The following is a 24,469-nucleotide window of genomic DNA, read 5'->3' as shown; positions in this document are numbered from 1 at the left end:
TTCTTTCTTTATGCCTTTAAATTCAAGCAACTAACTCACTGACTCACTAACTGTTTGAATTAATTCCTCAATTGCTCTAACCATACTCTTCCATTAACCAAGAGTATTTCACTTGTTTGTTGCCTGTGCTGTGTTCTTGTATGACAGGTAGGAGAGGAGAGACATCGACTCCTCTATATACCGAACCAGAGAGGACCCTTCATAGACTTAGAAGGGAAGCAAGAGGGAAGAGAGTACTGGGAGAAGAAGAATCTGAAGGAGAATCTGAGGACAATTTTGAGGAAGCTCTAGATCTCAACATGGATAGAGAAGTTCACAACCATGAGAGAGCCGATGGAAACAATGCCATTCCTGAGAGGAGGGTTCTTAGTTCATACATAAACCCAACCTCTGGGAATTGTGGTAGCAGCATTCAGAAACCACCCATTCAGGCCAACAATTTTGAGCTCAAACCACAGCTAATATCACTTGTGGAGAATCATTGTTCATTTGGTGGAAGTGCTAATGAAGACCCAAACCAACATCTCACAAAATTCCTGAGAATTTGTGACACTGTGAAGTCCAATGGAGTCCAGGAAGATGCCTATAAACTGCTTTTGTTCCCATTTTCACTTAGGGACAAAGCAGCTAAGTGGCTGGAATCATTCCCAAGGGGGAGTCTAACAACATGGGATGAGGTGGAAAGCAAGTTTCTGGCACGTTTCTACCCCCCACAAAAGGTCAATAGGCTTCGATCTGAGGTTCAAACTTTTAGACAACAAGATGGTGAAACTCTCTACGAGGCATGGGAGAGGTTCAAGGATTTGACAAGGAAATGCCCACCAGACATGTTCCATGACTGGGTGCAATTGCATATTTTCTATGATGGACTCTCTTATGAATGAAGGAAGGCTGTAGACCACTCATCAGGAGGTTCATTGAACAGGAAAAAGACTGTGGAAGAAGCCATTGAAGTGATTGAGACAGTGGCTGAGAATGAGTACTACTATGCATCAGAGAGGCACAACACTAAGGGAGTCATGGAGCTGAACCATGTTGATACAATTCTAGCCCAAAACAAGGTGTTTGCCAAGCAACTAGCAGAGCTTACCAGGCAATTAGAAACAAAGCAAGTGGCTGCAATACACACACAAGATCAAGAGGAAGTAAGCATTGAAGGAGGTGATTGGGAAGAGGCCAACTATGTGGGAAACCAACAAAGGCAATCATATGATCCACATTCCAACACTTACAACCCAGGATGGAAAAATCACCCAAACTTTAGGTGGGGGAACCAACAAACCCAACCACAAAACCACAAACCTTACAACCACAACCAACATAACAATTCCACATACCAAAACTCCAACCAAAGATCATACCAAGCCACACAAAACACTTACTCTCAACCACCATATCATGGCCAAAATAATCAACCTACCCAACCTAATCCGAACCAACAATTTCAAGATCAATTAAACCGGATAGAAGGAATGATGGCAACCATGAGTCAAGACATAATTGAATTGAAAAGCTTCAGGGATGATGTGAGAACTACCTTAAGAAACCATGGTGAAAAACTCAAGAGGATGGAGTCTCAAGTAGGAGAGCTATCTCAACAGGCCCCCAAATCAACTGCAGTGTTCCCTAGTGACACAGAAAAGAATCCTAAAGGGGAACAAAAGAGAGTGAGATGGGAAGAATGCAAGGCCATCACCATATTGAAGGAAGTCTCAGAAGAAGAAGGAATCAGGCCCTCAGAGCAGGAGCCAGAAACCTTGAAGGAAGGTGTGGAAGAAGCTAAGCAGGAAAGTGAAACTAAGCAAGCCAAGGAACTGCAAAAAGGCACGATGGAAACATACCAACCAAAAGCACCATTTCCTCAGAGGTTAGGAGGAGGTGAAAAAGGGAAAACCTATTCAAGGTTTTTAGAGACATTTAAGTCTCTCCATATCAATATTCCCTTTCTTGAGATTCTCCATCAAATGCCTACACACATCAAGTATTTAAAGGAATTGTTGAGCAAGAAAAGAGTTTTGAAGGGAGGACAAACGGTAACAATGAACAAAGAATGCAGTGCTCTGATCAAGAAAGACACAGTCTCTAAGAAAACAGACCCAGGAAGTTTTCATATTCCTTGCATCATAGGAGAAACAAAAATTGACAGAGGATTCTGTGATCTAGGAGCTAGCATAAATGTGATGCCTCTAACTCTTATGAAGAGGCTACAACTGAATGAGGTGAGATCCACTGATGTAATCATACAACTGGCTGACAAAACTCAGAAGCAAGCTGAAGGGGTAGTTGAGAATGTGCTGGTGAAAGTGGGAGATTATTACTTCCCCACAGACTTTGTCATTTTGGACATGGAGGAAAGCTACCTACACCCTATCATTCTGGGAAGACCATTTCTAGCCACTACTAGAGCGCTCATAGATGTAGAACAAGTAGAGCTAATTCTAAGAATACATGATGAACAGCTCATTTTCAAAGTTTTCAAACCTGCATCTGAGCCTGAACCAGAACCTGAAAAGCCTAAGGATGATAGTAGCCATCTGTGTTTGGAGGAAAGTAATCCAGCAGCTGAAACTCTAAAACAGTCCTTGGAAGGCAAACAAGAGTTGAAAGAGTTAAAGCCACAAGAATCAATGGAAACAGATCAGAAGGATCTTCCTAGCATAAGGGTCAATGAAGAAATCCTCAAGAGAAAGGGAAGAATTGTAAAGAAATTGCCAAGAGGGTGGAGAAACAAGAAAATTCCCACTGAAGGTTTCTCTCCGGGAGATGAAGTGATATCAAGTCATTATCTGCCAATCCCACCTGGCCTCAAAACCATTCCTTCCCAGCTCCCTCAAGTGTTCACAATCAGGAAGGTTCTTTCTATGGAACATTTAGAAGTCATGAAGGAATCAAATGGGGACGTTTTCAAAGTAAGAGGAGAAGACGTCAAGCACTACAATCCACCCTAACAAGGGACAACCGTCAAGCTAGTGACGTTAAAGAAGCGCTTCATGGGAGGCAACCCATGTTTTTAATATCCTTACTCTTTATTGTTTTGTTTTGCATCTAATAAAGCATGGTTTCTTATGCATGAACTTGAATCCTCAGGACAACTGGTGAAAGAGTGCACTAAACATTGCATATAAAATACAATTTGTCTCTAAGTTTGGTGTGCCTGAAGGCACCCCCAAATTTTATTCAAAATGCATTCAATTTTTCATGCAAAGAGCACAACCAAACATTAAGTTTGGTGTTCCTCTTTGAACACGGTTCATAAAAAGCAAGAAGTTCCTCTGGGTTTCGAAATTCATGACAAGTAAACCATTCGCATGTTTTAATACTTTGGTTTTAATTACTTAGGGTAGTAACTTTGTTTAGAATCAAAGAGCCAAAGTGACTATGATTTATTAGAATTATGCACATTCATTAAGGACAACCAATATGGATTTCATGTCATCAGGAGACTTTACCAAACACTAAGTTTGGTGTCCAATAATAAGTGTGCATACATACAAAAGTCACGGCTATAAGCTCATGGAGTCAATCATTGATTTACATGTGCAAGTACTATTCATCATTCACATGGACCGAAAAATGATAGCAAACTTGTTTGTTTGTGCAGGTACAAAAGAAAAGACAAAAATGGAGGAAAAAGACAAAGGGAGGTACGGTGCTTGGTCAAAAAGAAAGTTCACAAGTCTTTGAAGCTAACACATGGGAAAAGGAAGTTCTGCAAGAAAAGATTGCTACATGTATAACCTAATGCACCCAGAATACTTCCAAGAAAATGAAAAGCAATTCGTCCTTCTCCCTAATTCATATATTTACCATCAAGCCACCCTTCACAAACCACCCTAGCCGTCCATTTTTCACTTAAGGACCCTATAAAGAACCACTTGGGGAACGAGTTCAACACCACCAAATCTCCTTCATGCACATTTTCTTCATCATAGCATAAACTATCTCTTGCCGAAAACAACCTCCCCACATTTCCAACAACACTTCTTGCTTCACCTTGTCAACTTTAGCTTGTCACTTACCCCAAAACTAAAGAACCAATGGCAGCTTCATCTAGCCACAAAAGAAGAAAAGACAAGCAACCAATGGAGGAGAACAGGGAATTCGATGCAAGGAGATACAAATCAGTTTTCCATGAGATTCAAGCCGAATGGATGAGACCTAAAAGGGTACTAGCTGAGGTTCCCTTTGACCTTGAAAAGGATGAGTTCCCAGGTGTTTGGGAGAAGATCAAAAAGAGGAAGTGGGAGCTCCTGACTAAGCCAATCACTAAAATCAACATCAACTTGGTGAAGGAGTTCTATGCAAATGCAGTGAGGGAAGACTCAACCAAGAAACCCACATACAAAAGCTATGTGAGAGGGGTGGAAGTTGACTTCAGCCCCAAGGCAATCATGAAAACTCTTGGCCTGAAAAACATACATTTCAGCCAAGCAAGTTATGAGGAAAGGATGATAGAAGAACCTGACTACACGACTATTGCTGAAGATCTTTGTGCCATCAGAGCTGAATGGGTGAGAAAAACAAGAGGGGCTCCAAGAGTCTTGAGAAGGGGAGACCTAACACCTGAAGCTAAAGGGTGGTATGCAATAGTTAGGAGATCCATCCTACCCACTGCAAACTCTTCAGAAATAGTCCCTAAAAGAGCCATCTTGCTTCATTGCATTATGGTGGGAGGGGAGATCAAAGTTCATAAACTCATTGCTGAACAGATACAAGAGTTTAGTGAGAAAAGTGACCCTGAATCCTGGCTCCACTTCCCTAGCACCATCATTAGACTATGCATCGATGCCCAAGTACCACTTGAAGATGAAAGACCTAATTGGCTATATCCGGGATTGGCCATAACTGCGTACAAAATGACTCTTGGCCCAACTCCTCCAAGACATACAAAAAGAAGAAATGAAGAAGGGCAACAAGCGGAAGAAGAGCAAGAAGCTGAACAAGAAGGACAGGAAGGAGAAGATAGAGAAGAAGAGCAAGAAGAGCAAGCAATTCCAGAAAGAAGACAACGAACTCCTAGAGACCCCATGGATATGAGCAGAATGCAGGAAATCATGGAAGGAATGTCTCAACAATACATGAGGTCTCAGGAGAGACAAGAGGACTTTCACCTAAAAATGATGGATATGCAAAGGAACTTTGAATCAAGATTCTTGGATCTGCAAAGGGAACAGAATTTACACTTACAGGAATCCTTCGGCCACATATGCCAACACCAAGATGCCAATGTCTTGGCAATCAAGGAAGCCACCACTTTACAGAATGCAAGATACTCAGTCCAAGCTGATTACAACATCAGTTCGCAAATCAAGCTTAACTACATAGGAGAACACTTACACAAGATGGACCCAGCATTCCCAGCTTTTGATGAGTATTTCAAAGGGAGGAAAGAAGGAGAAATAAACAAGGCAATGATCCTTGAAAAAGGAGTGGAAGAAACAATGAAAAAGGCTGGATTCTGGAAAAAGCTCATAAGAAAAGACAAAGGAAGTTCAAGTGGTCAAAAAGGGGTAGGAAGCAAGAAGAAGCAGGATCCCAAGAATCAAGAAGAACCAAGCAATAAATGAGAGGTGGTCTCTCTCCTTAATAATCAAATGATAATTGATGAATTGTCTTTATGAGCTTTCTTTTATTATGAGTCATTTAAGTTTTAATGTGAAGTCTCTAGTATGTGTGTCTGTTTATTGCTTTGAATAAAGAGAATGCCTAGATGTTTGGATATAACTTCACCTTCTTAAACAAGTGCTTGCCATGCTTGTTCTGTTTCCTAAAATAAAAGAAAAGTTTGAACAAAAGTAACTTGGCTCAATTAGTGACAAATCAAGTAGAATTAAGTGGTGGTATGCATGCTTGATTGTTTAGTCAGATCACTGGAAATAGAGTGTAGAATTATCATTTTTTATGTAGAAATTGAAAACTATCTATGGATCTTGATGAATAAATGTCTTTGGCCATGAAAAAGAAAGAAAAAGAAGAAGAAAAAGCCACTGAAAAAGGGCAACCAAAAAGAAAAAAAAAATTGAGAAAATAAGCTAGGCACCAATGGTTTGAACTTCTGAGACAAATGCCTGTGGTGTTTATGTATTAAGGATATGCTTGGATGAATAGGTTCTGAGGAGTGTTTCAACACTCGGTAACTTGGGTTAACTAACCCGGGATTATCAACCAAAAGTCCATTATCAAGAGCAACCTAAATACAAAACATTTAGTCACACAAAGAGGTGCTGGGCACCAATGTCTCAAGAAGAAATGTGAACTAAAATGCCTGAAGTGGATATGTGTAGTGCACTGATAAGAAAAAGAAAATGCCAAAGGCTTGTGCAACACATGACACTAAGCAAACAAGGAGCAAAGAAGCTCTAAGAAAAAGAAAAGAAAAACAAAGAAGAGAAGTGCCAAGGACATAAGAATAATAAGAGGCCATAGCAGTGTTTGATGGATGCAAGGAAAAGTGATAATCTTACCTGATAAGAATGAAAAAGTGATACTGCAACTTTCTGCATAAAACCCTTCTGATGAACTTCAAATGCTTGCTAATATAGCCAATGTAATTGCTTTCTGTTTCATACTTTCTTCTCAAATAACTCAGGACTTGCTTAGGGACAAGCAAGTATTAAGTTTGGTGTTGTGATGCCAAGGCATCTTAGGCTAGTTTCACTAGTATTTTCCTGTTAGTTTTAGTGGTTTTATGCATTTTCTTGAGCTTAAAGTAACCAAGAATGGTTAAAAGAATAACAAAGCAATAAACCATCCAAACAATATGATTTTGATGCAAATTCCATGAGTTTTAGTTATATTACTTGAATGCTATGAATGGAAGATTTCTCATGAAATTTTGCAAGACTTTGATGCAATTGTTTGGATGATTTCAGGGAAGAAGAGGCTAGGCAAGGAAGCAACAAAATCAATAAAGGAAGCTTGAATATCACATGTGGAGTTTAAGTTCCAGTTTAAGCCTAAACTGGAGCTTAAACGCCAGAATCATGAAGGATAAGAAATGCTGAAACTGAAGTTTAACCTCCAGTTTAACCTTAAACTGGAGGTTAAACGCCAGAATGAAAGTCTCACCAAAGAAGCATTCCACGTTTAACCTCCAGTTTAACCTTAAACTGGAGGTTAAACGCCAGAAGTGAGAAGGACACCAAGGGGGGCAGTTACACGTTTAACCTCCAGTTTAACCTTAAACTGGAGGTTAAACGCCAGAAAGGGGAAAAGCACCAGGGAGCCATTTCTACGTTTAAGCTCCAGTTTGACCTTAAACTGGAGCTTAAACGTGTTCGACCAAGTTTCTCCTCCAGGGTTGCTTTCTCCATTTCCACGTTTAAGCTCCAGTTTAACCTTAAACTGGAGCTTAAACGTGTTCGACACCTCCAGGGCTACCTTTCTCAGCTTCCACGTTTAAGCTCCAGTTTAACCTTAAACTGGAGCTTAAACGTGTTCGACCTCCAGGGCTACCTTTCTCAGCTTCCACGTTTAAGCTCCAGTTTAACCTTAAACTGGAGCTTAAACGTGTTCGACCTCCAGGATGCCTTCTTCCATTTCCACGTTTAAGCTCTAGTTTAACCTTAAACTGGAGCTTAAACGTGTTCGACCTCCAGGGCTGCCCTTCCTATCTCCACGTTTAAGCTTCAGTTTAACCTTAAACTGAAGCTTAAACGTGTTCGACTACTTGACTCTCCAGGGCTGCCTTCTTCCATTTCCACGTTTAAGCTCCAGTTTAACCTTAAACTGAAGCTTAAACGTGCTTCTACAAAAGGCTTCACTGGAAGTGTCTGGCGTTTAAGCTGCAGTTTAAGCTTAAACTGCAACTTAAACGCCACTCTTGGAAAAGGTTTCTGGGCCAAAAATATTGCGGTTTAAAGTTAGTCTTTGAGCACAAACATTAACTTAAACTTACTCTGGCATGAAATCCAATTGAATATCATGGTTTATGGGATTGGGCCTGAAGGATTGATGAGTCTGAAATTTCAATTTGTTGAGTCATGTATTATTATTTGATTATCACTAAGTTGGCTCAATGAATGTTACAGAATTTGGATCAGCAGCTTCATCAAGATTATGGATCATAAACCCAAAGCAAAAGGAAAGCAGGGAGAGGCCTCAAAGTCCAAGAAACATAACAGAAGCTCAATATAGAAAGTGTATAAATAGGATAGAATTGAAGTTAGAGGGGACTTTTTACCTTTTCATTTAGCTAGTTTTCATTTCTTTGTAATTGAATTCAGAGCTATGACTCACTAAACCCCCTTTCATTGGGTTAGGGAGCTCTATTGTAATTCAATGAATCAATAATAGTTTATCTTCTTCTTCAATCTTTTCTCTTGAATTTTGTTAGAAAGCTTCTCGATCTAATTCCATTGGGTAGTTGTCTTGGGAAAGAAACTACCCATAATTGGAATCCTTCGGAACCTTGGGAAAGGAATGGAGGATTCATGCTAGAGAAGCTTTCTCACAGTGAATTGGATTGGGGTTTGGATGGCTATTGTGACATGTAATCCTACCAAATTGTGGTTCATGAAACTGTGTGGTATAATCAGTGATCGAGCATCATCTCTTCTTATGAACATTTAAACCAAGGGATTGGGAATTTGTTTGTTTTTAGAGAGAATTGGTGAGCCAAGGGATTGGGATCCAATCATATAAGATTGCCAAGCAAAATTTAATGAACGCATTGGTTGAGGAAGAGATAAACATGTTTTGATTCGGAGATCTCAATATCTCCTATAACCCAATGAATTCCCCATTTCTGATTTCCACTTTCTCTTTACATTCTGCAACTCAATTCATGCAATCACCCCCATTCCCTTTTAATTTCAGCAATTTAGCTTCTGCTCTTTAATTCATGCAATTTAAGATTCCGCCATTTAAATTTCTTGTCATTTACATTTCCCGCCAATTTTACATTCCGCAATTCTCATCTAAATCTTGATTCCGCTCAACTAGAACACACCTCTAATCCGAATTGCTCGCTCAACCAATCCTTGTGGGATTCGACCTCACTCTATTGTGAGTTTTTACTTGACGATAACCGGTGCACTTGCCGGAAGGAATTTTGCCGATCGTGCAATTTCCTAAATCGTAGCATAACTAGTTTATGCGCATCAGCTGACAAATCCTCTACTTTGGCAAGGTTAGCCTTTCCTCACCTCATCTGCCACCTCTGTAATTCGGCTGGAATTGACATAGAGGGAGACATCCTCATTGAAGAGGACAAGCCCATCACTAAGAAAAGGATAGAGCAAACAAGAGATCATGGACCTCAACAAGAGCATGAGGAAATTCCTCACCATGAAATCCCTGAGATGCCTCAGGGGATACACCTTCCTCCACAAAACTATTGGGAGCAAATCAACACCTCCGTAGGAGAATTAAGTTCCAACATGGGACAACTAAGGGTGGAGCATCAAGAGCACTCCATCATCCTTCATGAAATAAGAGAAGATCAAAGAGCTATGAGGGAGGAGCAACAAAGGCAAGGAAGAGACATAGAGGAGCTCAAAAGCACCATTGGTTCTTCAAGAAGAGGAAGACGCTACCCTCACTAAGGTGGACTCATTCCTTAATCTCCTTGTCTATTTATTTTACTGTTTTTTTTTTATTTTTGAGCATTATGTTTTATTTATGTTTGTGTCTTTACTATATGATCACTAGTGTCTAAGTGTCTATGCCTTAAAGTTATGAATGTCCTATGAATCCATCACCTCTCTTAAATGAAAAATGTTTTAATTACAAAAGAACAAGAAGTACATGGTTTTGAATTCATCCTTGAAATTAGTTTAATTATTCTGATGTGGTGGCAATACTTTTTATTTTCTGAATGAATGCTTGAACAGTGCATATGTCTTTTGAAATTGTTGTTTATGAATGTTAAATATGTTGGCTCTTGAAAGAATGATGAAAAAGGAGACATGTTATCTGATAATCTGAAAAATCATAAAAATGATTCTTGAAGCAAGAAAAAGCAGTGAAGAACAAAGCTTGCAGAAAAGAGAAAAATGCGAGAAAAAAAATGCAAAAAAAGAAAAAAAAGAGAAAAGGAAAAAGCAAGCAGAAAAAGTCAAAAGCTCTTAAAACCAAAAGGAAAGAGCAAAAAGCCAATAACCCTTAAAACCAAAAGGCAAGGGTAATAAAAAGGATCCAAGACTTTGAGCATCAGTGGATAGGAGGGCCTAAAGGAATAAAATCCTGGCCTAAGCGGCTAAACCAAGCTGTCCCTAACCATGTGCTTGTGGCGTGTAGGTGTCAAGTGAAAACTTGAGACTGAGCGGTTAAAGTCAAGGTCCAAAGAAAAAAAAGAGTGTGCTTAAGAACCCTGGACACCTCTAATCGGGGACTTTAGCAAAGCTGATTCACAATCTGAAAAGGTTCACCCAGTTATGTGTCTGTGGCATTTATGTATCTGGTGGTAATACTGGAAAACAAAGTGCTTAGGGCCACGGCCAAGACTCATAAAGTAACTGTGTTCAAGAATCAACATACTGAACTAGGAGAATCAATAACACTATCTGAATTCTAAGTTCCTATAGATGCCAATCATTCTGAACTTCAAGGGATAAAGTGAGATGCCAAAACTATTCAAGAGGCAAAAAGCTACTAGTCCCGCTCATCTGATTGGAGCTAAGTTTCATTGATATTTTGGAATTTATAGTATATTCTCTTCTTTTTATCCTATTTGATTTTTAGTTGCTTGGGGACAAGCAACAATTTAAGTTTGGTGTTGTGATGAGCGGATAATTTATACGCTTTTTGGCATTGTTTTTACATAGTTTTTAATATGATTTAGTTAGTTTTTAGTATATTTTTATTCGTTTTTAAATAAAATTAACATTTCTAGACTTTACTATGAGTTTGTGTGTTTTTCTGTGATTTCAGTATTTTCTGGCTGAAATTGAGGGACTTGAGCAAAAATCAGATTCAGAGGTTGAAGAAGGACTACAGATGCTGTTGGATTCTGACCTCCCTGCACTCAAAGTGGATTTTTTGGAGCTAAAGAACTTCAAATTGTGCGCTCTCAATTGCATTGAAAAGTAGACATCCAGGGCTTTCCAGAAATATATAATAGTTCATACTTTGTTCGAGTTTAGATGACGCAAACTGGCTTTCAACGCCAGTTCCATGTTGCATTCTGGAGTTAAACGCCAGAAATAGGTTGCAAAGTGGAGTTAAACGCCAGAAACAGGTTATAAACTAGCGTTCAACTCGAAGAAAGACCTCTCCACGTGAAAGCTTCAATGCTCAGCCCAAGCACACACCAAGTAGGCCCCAGAAGTGGATTTCTGCATCATTTACTTATCTCTGTAAACCCTAGTAACTAGTTTAGTATAAATAGGACTTTTTACTATTGTATTCACATCTTTAGTTTATCTTGGGACGTTTAGTTCTTAGATCATGGGGGCTGGCCTCTCGGCCATGCCTGGACCTTGCTCTTATGTATTTTCAACGGTAGAGTTTCTACACACCATAGATTAAGGTGTGGAGCTCTGTTGTTCCTCATGAATTAATGCAAAGTACTATTGTTTATCTATTCAATTCAAGCTTATTCCTATTCTAAGATATTCATTCGCACCCAAGAACATGATGAATGTGATGATTATGTAATGCCCATCACCATTCGCACCTATGAACGCGTGTCTGACAACCACTTCCATTCTACATGAAGACGAGACAGAATGAGTATCTCTTAGATATCTAATACAGGGGACCGAGTCCAAGATATTAGAGTCTTCGTGGTATAAGTTAGAACCCATGGATGGCCATTCCCGAGATCCGGAAAGTCTAAACCTTGTCTATGGTATTCCGAGTAGGATCTGGGAAGGGATGGCTATGACGAGCTTCAAACTCGCGAGTGCTGGGCGTAGTGACAGACGCAAAAGAATAGTAAATCCTATTCCACTATGATCGAGAACCGACAGATGATTAGCCATGCAGTGACAGCGCATTGGACCATTTTCACAGAGAGGATGGGATGTAGCCATTGACAATGATGATGCCCTACATACAGCTTGCCATGGAAGGGAGTAGGAATGATTGGATGAAGACAGCAGGAAAGCAGAGGTTCAGGAGGAACAAAAGCATCTCTATACGCTTATCTGAAATTCTCACCAATGAATTACATAAGCATCTCTATCCTAGTTTATATTTTAATTATGTTTTTATTGTCAATTCACCATAACCATTTAAATCCGCCTGACTGAGATTTACAAGGTGACCATAGCTTGCTTTAAGCCGACAATCTTCGTGGGATCGACCCTTACGTAAGGTTTATTACTTGGACGACTTAGTGCACTTGCTGGTTAGTTGTGCGAAGTTGTGACAAAGTGTGATTCACGTTTGAGAGCACCAAGTCTTTGGCGCCATTGTTGATGATCGCAATTTCGTTCATGACTACTTCAACTAAAGATCAAGGGCCCATATGCAAGACTTGAAGAGCTAACTAGAAGATATGAAGAGTAGTATATATAGGGATAGTTTTGAATTGAAATGTAGATCGGGAACTTTAGAACTACACTCTGTATATTTTACTTTCTCTACAACTTCTAGTTTTAGAATGTACTCTTCTCTATCATCTTCCATTTCTAGAGCTATGAACAACTAAACCCCTTTTCATTGGGTTAGGGAGCTCTGTTGTAATTTGATGGATCAATAATAGTTTTCGTTATTCTTCTTCTTTCTTTTCTCTTGATTTTACTAGAAAGCTTTCGATCTTAATCCAATTGGTTAGTTGTCTTGGAAAAGAAACTCTCCATAATTTGATCTCCTCTGAGCCTTGGAAAAGGGATGGGAGATCACGCTAGAATTGCTTTCTCATGTTAGACCAAATTGGGGTTTGGATGGATATAGTGACATATAATCCTACCAATACTTTGATTTGGAAATACATGTGGTATAATCAGTGACCAGACTTCATCTCTTCCCATGAGCAATTAAATCAAGGAATTGGGCAATTGTTCAAGCTTAGAGAGATTGGGTTGCCAAAGAATTGGGATCCAATCACTTAAGATTGCCAAGGAGATCAATGAATGCATTGATTGAGGAAGAGATGAGAATGAATTTGATCCGGAGAATGCAACATCTCCTAAGCCCAATGAATCCCCCATTTTTGATCTTACCAATTCTCTTTATTTTCTGCCATTTACTTTTCTGCTCATCTCTCCAAACCCCTATTTAAGATTCTGCAATTTACTTTATGTCATTTACATTCTGCCATTTATTTCCAGCACTTACATTTTGTGTTATTTACTCTCCCGCCATTTATCTTCCTACGATTACCCTTCTTCATTTCTTCTTCTTGTATGTCTTGGAGGAGTTGGGCCCAGAGTCATTCTGTGTGCAGTTATGGCCAGTCCAGGATATAGCCAATTAGGTCTTTCATCCTCAAGTGGTACTTGGGCATCGATGCATAGTCTAATGATAGTGCTAGGGAAGTGAAGGGTGGCTTGATGGTAAATATATGAATTATGGATAAGGACGATTTGCTTTTCATTTTCTTGGAAGTATTCTGGGTGCATTAGGTTGTACATGTAGCTTTCTTTTCTTGCAGAACTTCCATTTCCCATGTGTTAGTTTCAAAGATTTGTGAATTTTCTTTTTGACTAAGCACGTACCTCCCCTTGTCTTTTTCCTCCATTTTTGTCTTTTCTTTTGTACCTGCACAAACAAACAAATTTGCTATCATTTTTTCGGTCCATGTGAATTATGAATAGTATTTGCACATGTAAATCAATGCTTGTCTTTATGAGCTTATAGCCGTGACTTCTACATGTATGCACACTTATTATTTGGACACCAAACTTAGTGTTTGGTTAAGTCTCTTGATGACATGAAATCCATATTGGTTGTCCTTAATGAGTGTGCATAATTCTAATAAATCCTAGTCACCTTGGCTTTTTGATTCTAAACAAAGTTACTACCCTAAGTAATTGAAACCAAAGTATTAAAACATGTGAATGGTATACTTGTCATGAATTTTGAAATCCAGAGGAACTTCTTGTTTTTCATAAACTGTGTTCAAAAACAACACCAAACTTAATGTTTGGTTGTGCACCTTGAATGAAAGATGGAATTCAATTTGAGTAAGATTGGGGAGTGCCATCAGGCACACCAAACTTAGAGACCAATTGTAATTTACATGCACGGTTTAGTGCACTTAATCAATAGTTGTCCTGAGGATTCAAGTTCATGCATAAGAAACCATGCTTTATTAGATGTAAGGCAAAGCACTAAAGATTAAGGATACTAAAAACATGGGTTGCCTCCCATGAAGCGCTTCTTTAACGTCACTAGCTTGACGGTTGTCCCTTGTTAGGGTGGATTGTAGTGCTTGACGTCATCTCCTCTCACTATGAAAACGTCCCCACTTGATTCATTCATGACCTCTAAATGTTCCATAGAAAGAACTTTCCTGATTGTGAACACTTGAGGGAGCTGGGAAGGAATGGTTTTGAGGCCAGGTGGGATTGGCAGATAATGACTTGATATCACGTTATCTCCCGAAGAAAAACCTTCAGTGGGAATTTTCTTGTTTCTCCATCCTCTTGGCAATCTCCCTATCACTCTTCCCTTTCTCTTGAGGATTTCTTCATTGACCTTTATGTCAGGAGGATCCTTCTGATCTGTTTCCACTGATTCTTGTGGCTCTAACTCTTGCAACTCTTGTTTGCCTTCCAATGACTGTTTTAGAGTCTCAGCTGCTGGATTACTTTCCTCCAAACACGGATGGCTACTATCATCTTTAGGCTTTTCAGGTTCTGGTTCAGGCTCAGATGCAGGTTTGAAGACTTTGAAAATGAGCTGTTCCTCATGTATTCTCAGAATTAGCTCTCCTTGTTCTACATCTATGAGCGCTCTAGTAGTGGCGAGAAATGGTCTGCCCAGAATGATAGGGTGTAAGTAGCTTTCCTCCATGTCCACAATGACAAAGTCTGTGGGGAAATAATAATCCCCCACTTTCACCAGCACATTTTCAACCACCCCTTCAGCTTGCTTCTGAGTTTTGTCAGCCAGTTGTATGATTACATCAGTGGATCTCACCTCATTCAGTTGTAGCCTCTTCATAAGAGTTAGAGGCATCACATTTATGCTAGCTCCTAGATCACAGAATCCTCTGTCGATTTTTGTTTTCCCTATAATGCAAGGGATATGAAAACTTCCTGGGTCCGTTTTCTTAGAGAGTGTGTCCTTCTTGATGAGAGCACTACATTCTTTGTTCATTGTTACCGTTTGTCCTCCCTTCAAACCTCTTTCCTTGCTTAACAATTCCTTTAAATACTTGATGTGTGTGGGCATTTGATGAAGAATCTCAAGAAAGGGAATATTGACATGCAGAGAGTTAAATGTCTCTAGAAACCTTGAATAGGTTTTCCTTTTTTCACCTCCTCCTAACCTCTCAGGAAATGGTGCTTTTGGTTGGTATACTTCCATCATGCCTGTTTGCAGATCCTTGGCTTGCTCAGTTCCACCTTCTTGCTTAACTTCTTCCACACCTTCCTTCAAGATTTCTGGTTCCTGCTCTGAGGGCCTGATTCCTTCTTCTCCTGAGACTTCCTTCATTATGGTGATGACTTTGCATTCTTCCCATCTTACTCTCTTTTGTTCCCCTTTAGGATTCTTTTCTGTGTCACTAGGGAACACTGCAGTTGATTTGGGTGCCTGTTGAGATAGCTCTCCTACTTGAGATTCCATCCTTTTGAGTTTTTCACCATGGTTTCTTAAGGTAGTTCTCACATCATCCCTGAAGCTCTTCAGTTCAATGATGTCTTGACTCATGGTTGCCATAATTCCTTCTATCCGGTTTAATTGATCTTGAAATTGTTGGTTCGGATTAGGTTGGGTATGTTGATTATTTTGGCCATGATATGATGATTGGGGGTAAGTGTTTTGTGTGGCTTGGTATGATCTTTGGTTGGAGTTTTGTTGGTTTCCCCACCCAAAGTTTGGGTGGTTTCTCCAGCCTGGGTTGTAAGTGTTGGAATGTGGATCATATGATTGCCTTTGTTGGTTTCCCACATAGTTAACCTCATCCCAATCACCTCCTTCAATGCCTCCTTCCTCTTGATCTTGTGTGTGTATTGCAGCCACTTGCTTTGTTTCTAATTGCCTGGTAAGCTCTGCTAGTTGCTTGGCAAACACCTTGTTTTGGGCTAGAATTGTATCAACCTGGTTCAGCTCCATGACTCCCTTAGTGTTGTGCCTTTCTGATGCATAGTAGTACTCATTCTCAGCCACTGTCTCGATCACTTCAATGGCTTCTTCCACAGTCTTTTTCTTGTTCAATGAACCTCCTGATGAATGGTCTACAGCCTTCCTTGATTCATAAGAGAGCCCATCATAGAAGATGTGCAATTGCACCCAATCATGGAACATGTTTGGTGGGCATTTCCTTGTCAAGTCCTTGAATCTCTCCCATGCCTCGTAGAGAGTTTCACCATCTTGTTGTCTAAAAGTCTGAACCTCAGATCGAAGCCTATTGACCTTTTGTGGAGGGTAGAAACGTGCCAGGAACTTGCTTTCCACCTCATCCCATGTTGTCAGACTCCCCCTTGGGAATGATTCCAGCCACTTAGCTGCTTTGTCCCTAAGTGAAAATGGGAACAAAAGCAGTTTATAGGCATCTTCCTGGACTCCATTGGACTTCACAGTGTCACAAATTTTCAGGAATTTTGTGAGATGTTGGTTTGGGTCTTCATTAGCACCTCCTCCAAAAGAACAATGATTCTCCACAAGTGATATTAGCTGTGGCTTGAGCTCAAAATTGTTGGCCTGAATGGGTGGTTTCTGGATGCTACTACCACAATTCCCAGAGGTTGGGTTTATGTATGAACTAAGAACCCTCCTCTCAGGAATGGCATTGTTTCCATCAGCTCTCTCATGGTTGTGAACTTCTCTATCCATGTTGAGATCTAGAGCTTCCTCAAAATTGTCCTCAGATTCTCCTTCAGATTCCTCTTCTCCCACTACTCTCTTCCCTCTTGCTTCCCTTCTAAGTCTATGAAGGGTCCTCTCTGGTTCGGTATATGGAGGAGTTGATGTCTCTCCTCTCCTACCTGTCATACAAGAACACAGCTCAAACACAAACAAGTGAAATACTCTTGGTTAATGGAAGAGTATGGTTAGATCAATTGAGGAATTAATTCAAACAATTAGTGAGTCAGTGAGTTAGTTGCATGAATTTAAAGGCATAAAGAAGGAAATCATGTAACCAAGTGCAGAAATTAAAATTCAACAAGTATCTATAACAGAATTAAAAAAGCAAGAGAAAATTGCTCAATCTAGTTAGCTTCCAATTTGAGAATTGTCAATCGAAAACCAATCCCCGGCAACGGCGCCATAAACTTGATGCACATAAACGTGTTATGCTACGATTTAGGAAATTGCACGATCGGCAAAATTCCTTCCGGCAAGTGCACCGGTTATCGTCGTCAAGTAAAAACTCACAATAGAGTGAGGTCGAATCCCACAAGGATTGGTTGAGTGAGCAATTCGGATTAGAAGTGTGTTCTAGTTGAGCGGAATCAAGATTTGAGATGAGAATTGCGGAATGTAAAATTGGCGGGAAAAGTAAATGACAAGGAAATTAAATGGCTGAATCTTAAATTGCATGAATTAAAGAGCAGAATGTAAATTGCTGAAATAAAAAGGGAATGGGGATGATTGCAAGAATTAAATTGCAGAATGTAAAGAGAAAGTGGAAATCAGAAATGGGGAATTCATTGGGTTTAGGAGATATTGAAATCTCCGAATCAAAACATGTATATCTCTTCCTCAACCAATGCATTCATTGAATTTTGCTTGGCAATCTTATATGATTGGATCCCAATTCCTTGGTTCACCAATGCTCTCTAAAAACAAACAAATTCCCAATCCCTTGGTTTAAATGTTCATAAGAAGAGATGATGCTTGATCACTGATTATACCACACAATTTCATGAACCACAATTTGGTAGGATTACATGTCACAATATCCATCCAAACCCCAATCCAATCCACTGTGAGAAAGCTTCTCTAGCATGAATCCTCCATTCCTTTCCCAAGGCTCCGAAGGATTCCAAGTATGAGTAGTTTCTTTCCCAAGACAACTACTCAATGGAATTAGATCGAGAAGCTTTCTAACAAAATTGAAGAGAAAAGATTGAAGAAGAAGATAAACTATTATTGATTCATTGAATTACAATAGAGCTCCCTAACCCAATGAAAGGGGGTTTAGTGAATCATAGCTCTGAATTCAATTACAAAGAAAAGGAAAACTAGCTAAAAGTGAAGTAAAAAGTCCTCTCTAACTTAACTTCTATCCTATTTATACACTTTCTATATTGAGCTTCAGTTGTGCTTCTTGGGCTTTGAGGCCTTTCCTTGCTTTCCTTTTGCCTTGGGTTTATGATCCATAATCTTGATGAGGTTGTTGATCCAAATCCTGTAACATTTATTGAGCCAACTTAGTGATAATCAAATAATGACACATGACTCAATAAATTGAGATTTCAAACTCATCAATCCTTCAGGCCCAATCCCATAAACCATGATATTCAATTGGGTTTCATACCAAAGTAAGTTTAAGTTAATATTTGTGCTCAAAGACTAACTTAAATCACAATATTTTTGGCCCAGAAACCTTTTTCAAGAGTGGCGTTTAAGTTGTAGTTTAAGCTTAAACTGCAGCTTAAACGCCAGACACTTCCAGTGAGGCCTTTTGTAGAAGCACGTTTAAGCTTCAGTTTAGGTTAAACTGAAGCTTAAACGTGGAAATGGAAGAAGGTAGCCCTGGAGAGTCATTTAGTCGAACACGTTTAAGCTTCAGTTTAAGGTTAAACTGAAGCTTAAACGTGGAGATAGGAAGGGCAGCCCTGGAGGTCGAACACGTTTAACCTCCAGTTTGAGGTCAAACTGGAGGTTAAACGTGGAAAAGGGTGGAGGCATACTGGAGGTCGAACACGTTTAACCTCCAGTTTGAGGTCAAACTGGAGGTTAAACGTGGAAGCTTAGAATGGTGGCCCTGGAGGTGTCGAACACGTTTAACCTCCAGTTTGGGGTCAAACTGGAGGTTAAACGTGGAGATGGAGAGAGCAACCCTGGAGTAGAAAAGCTATCGAACACGTTTAAGCTCCAGTTTGAGTCAAACTGGAGCTTAAACGTGGAATGGCTCCCTGGTACTCTTCCTGGTTCTGGCGTTTAACCTCCAGTTTGAGGTCAAACTGGAGGTTAAACGTGGAACTCCTCCCTGGGTGGCATACTCATTCTGGCGTTTAACCTCCAGTTTGAGGTCAAACTGGAGGTTAAACGTGGAATGCTCCTTAAGTGAGGCTTTTCATTCTGGCGTTTAACCTCCAGTTTGAGGTCAAACTGGAGGTTAAACTTCAATCCCAGCATTTCTTATCCTTCATGATTTTGGCGTTTAAGCTCCAGTTTAGGCTTAAACTGGAACTTAAACTCCACATGTGATATTCAAGCTTCCTTTATTGATTTTGTTGCTTCCTTGCTTAGCCTCTTCTTCCCTGAAATCATCCAAACAATTGCATCAAAGTCTTGCAAAATTTCATGAGAAATCTTTCATTCATAGCATTTAAGTAATATAACTAAAACTCATGGAATTTGCATCAAATTCATATTGTTTGGATGGTTCATTACTTTGTTCTTCATTTAACCATTTTTGGTTACTTTAAGCTCAAGAAAATGCATAAAACAACTAAAACTAACAGAAAAATGCTAGTGAAACTAGCCTATGATGCCTTGGCATCAATTACTCAACTCAATTTCTGCTTAGCTCAACTAGAACATTCCTCTAATTAAAGTTGCTTGACCAATCAATCCCTGTGGGATTCGACCTCACTCTATTGTGAGTTTTTACTTGACGACAATTCGGTATACTTGCCGAAGGAAAATTTGTTGAGAGACAAGTTTCCGTGCAACAAGTTTATGGCGCCGTTGCCGGGGATTGATTTTGTATCGACAATGATTAAGTTGGAGGATAAGTAGATTGAGCATTTTTATTTTGTTTTGTTTAATTCCATTTGAGTGATTTACTTTCAGTTTTAGCTATTTTCTTTCCTTTACCCCTTACCCGTTTGTTGTGTTTTCTTCATTATTTACAATTCAGTTCACTAACCCACTAACTGTTTGATATATTGCATCACTCACACTAACAGCTATTCTAACAAGAGTAATTTCTCCATTCATTTCCTTTTCTACTTTTTGCTTTGTTGATTGTATGACAGGTAGAAGAAGCAGAGTCTCAACATCCTTTGATTCTGAACTTGAGAGGACCCTCCTTAGATTAAAGAGGGAAGCAAGAGGGAAGAGAGTCATTGGTGCTGGGGAAGAGGAAGAATATTTTGAACCAGACATGGAGGAGAATATGGAGAACCACCATAAAGAAGAAGCTCACAACCATGCCAGGGAAGGCCCAGTAAATCATGCTGGGCAAGAGAGAAGAGTTCTAGGCTCTTACATCAATCCAAACCTAGGAAATTGTGGGAGTAGCATCCAAAAGCCAACCATACATGCCAATTACTTTGAACTAAAGCCCCAGCTCATCACTCTCGCTCAGAACAACTGTGCATTCGGAGGAAGCGCCCAAGAAGACCCCAATCAACATCTAACCACCTTCCTAAGGATATGTGATACTGTGAAGTCGAATGGTGTTCATCCTGACACTTATAGACTGCTTCTGTTCCCCTTCTCACTCAAGGATAAAGCATCTAAATGGCTGGAATCCTTCCTGAAGGAGAGTTTAACAACCTGGGAAGATGTGGTGAACAAATTCTTGGTAAGATTCTGCCCTCCTCAAAGAATCAACAGGTTGAGAGCTGAAGTACAAACCTTCAGGCAACAAGATGGTGAAACTCTCTATGAAGCATGGGAGAGGTTTAAGGACTTAACAAGAAGGTGCCCGCCAGACATGTTCAATGAATGGGTGCAACTACACATCTTCTATGAGGGTCTTTCTTATGAATTAAAGAAGGCAGTAGACCACTCATCCGGGGGATCTCTGAACAAGAAGAAGACCATTGAAGAAGCCATAGATGTCATCGAGACTGTAGCTGAGAATGACTACTTCTATGCTTCTGAAAGAGGCAACACTCGAGGAGTAATGGAGCTGGACAATATGGACGTGCTGCTGGCTCAAAACAAGATGATCACCAAGCAGCTAGCTGACCTTACCAAGAAGATGAAAAGAAACCAAGTTGCAGCAGTCACCACCTCATCAACAGCTCAAGAAGGAGTGAATGCAGAGGAAGAGGGTGATCAAGAATAAGCCAACTATATTGGGAACTCACGTAGGTAAACCCATCATCTATACTCCAAAACTTACAATCCTGGCTGGAAAAACCACCCAAACTTTGGGTGGAGAAATCAACAAGATCACGGCCAAGATCACAGCTGTCACAACCCCAACCACAATGCAACTCACCAACACTCAACACAGAGATCATATCAGCACCCACCCAATAATACCTCTCAACATCCATATCAAAACCAAAATGGCCCTTCTCACCCTTCCAACCTCAACCCACCATCACCATCTGAAGATAGACTCTCCAGAATTGAGACTCTACTTGAAAGAATATGCAAGGAGATCCAAGACAGTAAAATGTTCCGGGAAGAAGTGTGATCCAATATACAGAATCAAGATGCTGCCATCAAGAAACTCGAAACATAAATTTGCTACCTATTCAAGCAAGTTCCTAGCCACAACATTTGCAGCAACACTAATTCAACCCCAAGGGAGGAGTGTCAGGCTATCACCCTCTGAAGTGGGAAGGAATTGAAGGAGACCTCCAAGAAATCACAAGAGAAGAACTCAGATGAAAAGAAAAAGGAACAAGATAAAGTTCAAGTTCCCACTCCCAATTCACATCAAGAAGGAGAAGTGCTGAAGCCATACGTTCCAAAAGTCACATACCCTCAGCAATTGAAGAAAAAAGGGGATGATAGCCAATTCTCAAGATTTTTAGAAATCTTCAAGAAATTACAGATTAACATACCCTTTGCTAAAGTAATAGAGCAAATGCCGCTCTATGCCAAGTTCTTGAAGGAGTTGATGACCAAGAAGAGAAGCTGGAAGAAGAACGAGATTGTGGTACTAACCGAAGAATGTAGTGCCATCATTCCGCACAAATTACCCCAGAAATTGAAGGATCCTAGGAGCTTTCAGATTCCTTGTATTATAGGGAAAATCACAGTGGAAAAGGCGTTATGTGATTTAGGAGCCAGCATAAATCTGATGTCCTTAGCAATGATGAGAAAAATGAGGATTGAAGAGGCCAAACCAACAAAAATGGCCCTGCAACTGGCAGACCGATCATTCAAGTTTCCTCACAGAATAGTAGAAGACTTGTTGGTGAAGGTAGGAGACTTTATCTTCCCAGCAGACTTTGTAGTGTTGGATATGGAGGAAGGAGCCAAGATCTCTATCATCCTAGGGAGACCATTCTTAGTCACTGCTGGAGCTATCATCGATGTCCAAAAAGGTGAACTTACCCTTAGACTACATGATGAGAAAATGATATTCAATGTGTTCAAGGCCATGAGTTACCCACAAGACTCATTGGGAGAATGTAATTCACTGGAAGATGTAGTACAAGAGACTTTTGAAGAGGAAGAATTTAAGGGGTTAACAAAAGAAGAGGAATCAACATTAAGCGAAGAGGCTGCAACAGCTGAGGTTCATGTTCAGGGCACACTAGAGGAGAAGAATGAAAGAAAAGAGGCACCCAAACTTGAACTAAAGGCACTGCCGCCCACTCTTAAATATGCATATTTATGAGAGAATGAAAGTTATCCAGTGATCATAAACTCAGCCCTCAGCCAAGAACAAAAGGAGGAACTACTCCAAGTATCGAAAAAGCATAAGGATGCCATTAGATGAACCCTCGCTGACTTGAAGGGAATCAGTTCGGCCATATGCATGCATAAGATAATGTTGGAAGATGATGCCAAACCCTCCATTCAACCCTAGAGGAGGCTGAATCCAGTCATGAAAGAAGTGGTACAGAAGGAAGTCATGAAGCTGTGGCAGGGAGGGGTAATCTACCCAATTTCGGATAGCCCATGGGTCAGCCCCATCCAAGTGGTCCCCAAGAAAGGAGGAATCACTGTAGTACCCAATGAAAGGAACGAACTCATCCCTACAAGAATGGTCACAGGATGGAGGATGTGCATTGACTACAGAAAACTCAATGAAGCTACAAGAAAAGACCACTTCCCACTCCCCTTCATAGATCAGATGCTGGAAAGACTTGCAGGACACGCATATTATTGTTTTCTAGATAGTTATTCAGGATATAATCAAATAGTATTTGATCCAAGAGACCAGGAGAAAACGTCATTTACTTGCCCATATGGAGTGTTTGCATACAGGCGCATGCCATTTGGGCTATGTAATGCCCCTGCAACGTTTCAACGCTGCATGCTTTCTATATTCTCATATATGATAGAGAAATTCATTGAAGTCTTTATGGATGACTTTTCAGTACTCGGGGATTCCTTTCCTAATTACCTAAATCACCTTGCTTTGGTATTAAAAAGATGTCAAGAGACCAATCTGGTCTTGAATTGGGAAAAATGTCACTTTATGGTGACAGAAGGAATAGTCCTTGGCCATAAAGTTTCTAACCAAGGCATTGAGGTAGATAGAGCTAAGGTGGAACTCATTGAAAAATTACCCCCACCAAGTGATGTCAAGGCAATTAGGAGCTTTTTAGTGCATGCTGGCTTTTACAGAAGATTTATTAAAGATTTTTCAAAGATAGCCAAGCCCTTAAGCAATCTCCCTGTATGTGATACACCATTTATCTTTGATGAGAAGTGCATGCTAGCATTCAAAAACTTGAAAAATAGGCTGTCCTCAGCCCCTATCATTACCCCTCCTGGTTGGAACTTACCATTCGAACTGATATGTGATGCATCTGATTTCACAGTTAGGGCAGTGTTAGGACAGAGGAAAGATAATTTGGTTCATGTCATATACTATGCCAGCAAGGTCATCAATGACACTCAAAGAAATTATACCAGTACTAAAAAGGAATTGCTGGCAATAGTTTTTACATTTGACAAGTTTAGATCATACCTCATTGGTTCCAAAGTGATTGTTTTTACAGATCACACAGCACTTAAATATTTGTTTACCAAGCAGGAATCAAAACCAAGACTGATAAGATGGATCTTGTTGTTGCAGGAATTCAATATTGAGATTAGAGACAAGAAAGGAGTGGAGAACAGGGTAGCAGATCACCTATCCAGAATCCTTCATGATAGAGGTGGAGCACATGAAGCAAGTGTAAATGAGTTCTTTCCAGATGAGCAGTAAATGACGGTTCACAAAGCACCCTGGTTTGCAGACATTGCCAATTTCAAGGCAACTGGGGATTTGCCTCCAGAGATCAACAAACATCAAAAAAGAAAACTCATAAATGATGCTAAATATTTCATCTGGGATGAGCCATACCTCTTCAAGAAGTGTTCAGATGGAATCCTT

General features: G+C 40.0%; 3 non-coding genes across 3 annotated transcripts; 1 reads left to right on the top strand and 2 right to left on the bottom strand.

The window, feature by feature from the left end:
• Positions 1-725: 725 nt before the first annotated feature.
• Positions 726-829, bottom strand: LOC148571718 (small nucleolar RNA R71). The gene has a single exon (XR_015908042.1). It is a non-coding gene; the product is annotated as a small nucleolar RNA R71 (small nucleolar RNA).
• Positions 830-16,360: 15,531 nt separating this feature from the next.
• LOC148571717 (small nucleolar RNA R71) lies at positions 16,361-16,464 on the top strand. The gene has a single exon (XR_015909016.1). It is a non-coding gene; the product is annotated as a small nucleolar RNA R71 (small nucleolar RNA).
• Positions 16,465-20,788: 4,324 nt separating this feature from the next.
• LOC148571716 (small nucleolar RNA R71) lies at positions 20,789-20,892 on the bottom strand. The gene has a single exon (XR_015908700.1). It is a non-coding gene; the product is annotated as a small nucleolar RNA R71 (small nucleolar RNA).
• Between the last annotated feature and the right edge of the window lie 3,577 nt (positions 20,893-24,469).

Source organism: Arachis ipaensis, chromosome B3 (genome assembly GCF_059453495.1).
Source record: "Arachis ipaensis isolate K30076 ecotype BB chromosome B3, ASM5945349v1, whole genome shotgun sequence".
In the NCBI taxonomy this organism is placed as follows: Eukaryota; Viridiplantae; Streptophyta; class Magnoliopsida; order Fabales; family Fabaceae; genus Arachis; species Arachis ipaensis.
The sequence above is the reverse complement of the archived record's forward strand: the minus strand, read 5'-3'. Positions and strand labels throughout refer to the sequence as shown.